We start from the raw sequence: 5911 nt of genomic DNA, 5'->3' as shown, positions 1-5911 counted from the left end.
TTTTTTCAGTTTATACAGTAAATATTTGGAGTTTGTAATGAAAAATGCAGACACTGCTATTTTTTTTGAACAGCCCAATGTTCATTTTTCTTCATTTTCTGTAAAGTAATTAAAATATTGATACATTTTTCTTCATGTTTTGATGTAGAATATAATGCGCATTGGCCCTGTGATGACCTGGCGACTTGTCCAGGGTGTACCCCGCCTTTCGCCCGTAGTCAGTTGGGATAGGCTCCAGCTTACCTGCGACCCTGTAGAAGGATAAAGCGGCTAGAGATAATGAGATGAGATGAGATAATGCGCATTGTTCCCAATGCATGGAAATAAAAACTATTATAAGGATTTTGAGCTTTATTCACGTTTTTAAACACACTGCTACTATTTTGAACACAACTGTACTTGACCTCCCTCCTCCCCTGTTTTGTGCCCTTCCCCTTCCTCCCCGCATCCTCACCCCTCTTCCACGATGCTGACCTTCCATTTCTATGCCACAGAATTGTAGAAAAGGTACACACTGTGTCCTGCTCGGTTCATACTATATATTCTTGCAAATGGCGGTTCATGGGATTCCTCCCTGAGTGATTGTGAACAAGTGGCTTGTCATTGGTTACAACTAATACTTCACACACCTCTTCGTGAGTGAAAGCTGAAGTTCACCTGAGAGCAATTGTTCAATTTAGGAGATATTTCCAGTAAAAAATGATAAAGAAATGTATAAAATTTGCTTGACAGAATTTGACAACGAGTTCAACAATTTTGTATGTAATGACTCAAGCAATGAAACGAAGACTATTAGTTTTATTGTGAATGACTATTCAGCATCCATAAGCATAGTTCATTTTGACTGACATGACATAAGCAAATGATAATGTTATAAAACAGCATTGTATTGTATGAAAGCACCTGATACATGTCCAAAATCATTTGCAATTTGTTCAGAGGAAGGAGAAATTGCTACTATGATGTGCACAAATAACTAAATGTTGTGGAGGTTGAACTAATAGTTATGAGAATTTACATTCTGATCTGAGAATTGCACCAAAGCGACTGAGAAAAACTGTAACACTGAGCCACTTATATGCAACTTTACTGCCTTTGTGGGATTATTGTCAACTTATTACCAGGGCCCAAGTTCACAGAGGAAAGCATTGATATTAAGCACAATCTACATGCACTGGCCACTTTAATAGGAACTTGTTCTTGATTCTAAGATTCCTGTTCTTGGCTGCAGGAGTGGAACCCAGTGTTTTTTTTTTCTGCTGTTGCATGCTGAGATGCTTTTCTGCTCACCACGGTTGTAAAGAGTGATTAGATGAGTTACTATATCCTTCCTGGCAGCTCGAACCACCTTGAATCTGGCCATTTTCCTCTGACCTGTCTTATCAACAAGGTGCTGGTTTCCACCTACAGAACTGTCCCTCCTTCTTCACTCGGAAGTTTTTTGTTTTTCACACCATTCTGCGTAAACTCTAGAGACTGTTGTGTGTGTGTGAAAACCCCCAGGAGATCATCAGTTTCTGAAATACTCAAACCAAAAATACCCATCTGGCTCAAACCACTTTCAAAAGAAAGTCACACTTCACTGCAAGATCACAATTTTTCGCATTCTGATGATTGAACATTAACTGAAGCTCTTGATTTGTATCTGCATGATTCGATGCATCAAGGGATCGGCTGATTAGAAAACTGCATCAAACAGCAGGTGTATACAAAAAAAGAAAAGTGGCCGGTGAGTGTATTTCTATCTATGCCCCACTCTGCGTTAAACCGAGCACAGCATGCCTGAGAAAAGCAATCGTAACAGTTTGATACGGTACGTTTCAGCCCGACGAAGCACAATACTGCGTGATGTCATATGATCCAAAGCATGAATGGTGTTTTATGAAAAGGACAAGTGTCTGAATCATTTATTGCTGTACACATTGTTTATGAAAAGTTTTTCAATTAAAACCCTTCTGACTCCATGTTGTCCAAAGATTTTTGTAAGTTGTGATCTAATCTGGAGATATAACCAGAAATCTTTATTTGTTAGTGCATACTTCATTCTCAGCTGTTCAAAGGATATTAGAATGCCATCAAAGAAAAAGTTTCCCAGTAAACAAAGCCCCCTTCTTTCCCACTCCTTGTTTTGCATTGGTTTCTTATCCACAGTAAAAGTATCATTGCCCCATATTGGAGTGTTTGGGGAGAGATGAGGTTCAAAATGCAACTTATTGTGTAGGACTTTAATTATTTCACATGAGAATTTTATGATTGGATTGTCTTCATTCTTCAATTGTTTGTTATTGAACCACAGTGACTTAAGAGACAATTTATAGTTATCTAAGGCAATTTTCATTTCTATGTCTTCCCAGCTTGTCTGTTCCGAGTGACTATAAGCCCATTTCAAAGGGTATCTAGAATTTATAGCTAAATAATAGTTTTCTATGTTTGGAAGACCCATACCACCTTTATCACGAGTAATATACAATTTATATGTACTAATTCTTGCTCTCTTGTTGGTCCAAATAAAGGCAGATATCAAAGAGTTAATTTTTTAAAAATATATTTTATTAAAAGGTAAGGGGAGAGCACTAATAACAAACACTAAGCGGGGGCGGACATTCATTTTAATAGTACCCCCAAAAATATCCAATCCAATATAGAAAAACACCTAATGGACATAATGAAAAGGGGCACACACCTGATTAGTAAAATTTATAAGAGGATAAACAACTCCGAAACCTCTGCTATTGTAACATTGGAAAAGATTTGGGAGAAAGACTTACAGACAAATATAGAACCAGACAGTTGGAAATCTATCTGGCAGAAAATGCACAACATATCAAATTCTGCACGTAATAAAACTATAAGTTCATTAACAGAATATATTACACTCCCAAAAAACTTGCTCTCATGGGCCCACAAAATAAAGATATATGTTGGAATTGCAATATTGGTAAAGGAACTTACTTCCACATGATATGGGAATGCCCTCAACTGCAAATATTCTGGGGAAAAGTTATATTAAACCTGTCAAAAATTACTAATGAGAAGATTAACATAGACCCCATGCTATGCATTTTTAACTACATGGACAATATGCAATGGCCACCCTTTAAGAAGAAAGCAATATCCATAGGATTAATGAGTGCAAAGAAAGTAATAGCAGTAAACTGGAAGAACACCGCCAACATCAATGAGAGAACATGGTTACAAGTTTTTGAGTCAATGTTGAGTCTAGAGCAAATTTCAAACTCCATATACACTTGTGTTCAAAATAATAGCAGTCCAACACGACTAACCAGATCAATCACTGTTTTTGGTGGAAATTATATTACTACATGGCAAATAATTTACCAGTAGGTGTAGTAGAGTCATAGAAAACCAACAGACCCAACATTCATGATATGCATGCTCCCGAGTCTGTGTAATCGAATAATTAAGTGAAAGGGACGTGTTCAAAATAATAGCAGTGTGGAGTTTAATTAGTGAGATCATTCATTCTGTGAAAAAACAGATGTCAGTCAGGTGGCCCTAATTTAAGGATGAAGCCAGCACATGTTGTACATCCATTTCTCTCTGAAAACCTGAGAAACATGGGTCATTCCAGACATTGTTCAGAAGAACAGCGTGCTTTGATTAAAACGTTGATTGGAGAGGTAAAACGTATACTGTAAAGAAGTGCAGAAAATGATGGGCTGCTCAGCTAAAATGATCTCCAGTGCTTTAAAATGGACAGCAAAGCCAGAGAGACGTGGAAGAAAACAGAAGACTACCATTCGAATGGATCGAAGAATAGCCAGAATGGCAAAGACTCAGCCAATGATCAGCTCCAGGGTGATCAAAGACGGTCTGAAGTTACCGGTGAGTACTGTGACAATTAGAAGATGCCTGTGTGAAGCTAATCTATCGGCAAGAAGCCCCCGCAAAGTTCCACTGTTAAAAAAAAGACGTGCTGAAGAGGATACAATTTGCCAAAGAACACATCGACTGGCCTAAAGAGAAATGGAAAAACATTTTGTGGACTGATGAAAGTAAAATTGTTCTTTTTGGGTCCAAGAGCCGCAGACAGTTTTTCAGACGACCCCCAAACACTGAATTCAAGCCACAGTACACTCTGAAGACAGTGAAGCATGGTGGTGCAAGCATCATGATATGGGGATGTTTCTCTTACTGTGGTGTCGGGCCCATTTATCGCATACCAGGGATCATGGATCAGTTTGCATATATCAAAATACTTGAGGAGGTCATGTTGCCTTATGCTGAAGAGGAAATGCCCTTGAAATGGGTGTTTCAACAAGACAACAACCCCAAACACACCAGTAAGCGAGCAGCATCAGGGTTCAAGACCAACAAAATGAAAGTTATGGAGTGGCCAGCCCAATCCCTGGACCTTAATCCGATAGAAAACTTGTGGGGTGACATCAAAAATCCTGTTTCTGAGGCAAAACCAAGAAATGCAGAGGAATTGTGGAATGTTGTCAAATCATCCTGGGCTGGAATACCTGTTCACAGGTGCCAGAAGTTGTCAGAAACCGTGGTTATACAACTAAATATTAGTTTAGTGATTCACAGGAATACTAAATCCTTAGTTTTTTTCAGTTTATACAGTAAATATTTGGAGTTTGTAATGAAAAATGCAGACACTGCTATTTTTTTGAACAGCCCAATGTTCATTTTTCTTCATTTTCTGTAAAGTAATTAAAATATTGATAAATTTTTCTTCATGTTTTGATGTAGAATATAATGTGCATTGTTCCCAATGCATGGAAATAAAAACTATTATAAGGATTTTGAGCTTTACTCACATTTTTAAACACACTGCTATTATTTTGAACACAACTGTACACTGGCACCCCCAACGTTTGGCAAAAAATTAAACAGCATATTTATGATAATTTTGTCTGTTCATAGTTAATGCATGAGATAATGGGATAATTTCATACTACAGTAGGGGTTGCATATGCGGATGTACATTTTGTGTGTTGTGTGTGTGTGTGTGTGGGGGGGTACATGTGTGTATGTAACAGGTCCTTGAAAGGTGGTATGTGTATGAATCTGTGCAGCTAAATTATGGAGAAATTGTGTGTTTTGTTTAAGTAACTATGCTGATGGATTATTTGGACATTTGTAAGTTCACCCATTCATATTGTATGGTGATATATGTGTGGACTGTTGATGCATGTATAGGTATCGCTTAGATACCATCAGAAATGGGACTGAGAGCTACAATACTTATTCAACCCTTGAAGCATATCTTCTTTTACAAACCTTTTTTTTTCTTTGATTGACCAAAGACTTCTCATCTCATCTCATTATCTCTAGCCGCTTTATCCTTCTACAGGGTCACAGGTAAGCTGGAGCCTATCCCAGCTGACTATGGGCGAAAGGCGGGGTACACCCTGGACAAGTCACCAGGTCATCACAGGGCTGACACATAGACACAGACAACCATTCACACCTACGGTCAATTTAGAGTCACCAGTTAACCTAACCTGCATGTCTTTGGACTGTGGGGGAAACCGGAGCACCCGGAGGAAACCCACGCGGACACGGGGAGAACATGCAAACTCCACACAGAAAGGCCCTCGCCGGCCCCAGGGCTCGAACCCAGGACCTTCTTGCTGTGAGGCGACAGCGCTAACCACTACACCACCGTGCCGCCTGACCAAAGACTTAACTGAAGAAATCTGTATATATTGTGTGTTACCCCCGAGCAGAGAAAACTTAATAAAAAAAACAAAACCCTTCTGACTGATGGTAGTTTAGCTGCAAATCAGTTTTCAGCATGGAAGGAGTCTCCAGTGTCAGTGCTTTGTAACAGTTTTACGACACCACTTTTGTTTTCATGGGGACTTTTACTGAGTGCAAAAGTACATTTCGAGATAATGACTTCATCTAACAGCTTTGTAACACTAAGCAGCTCCCT

The sequence above is a fragment of the Neoarius graeffei genome, chromosome 4 (genome assembly GCF_027579695.1).
Source record: "Neoarius graeffei isolate fNeoGra1 chromosome 4, fNeoGra1.pri, whole genome shotgun sequence".
Classification (NCBI taxonomy): domain Eukaryota; kingdom Metazoa; phylum Chordata; class Actinopteri; order Siluriformes; family Ariidae; genus Neoarius; species Neoarius graeffei.
This window is presented reverse-complemented; position numbering follows the sequence as displayed.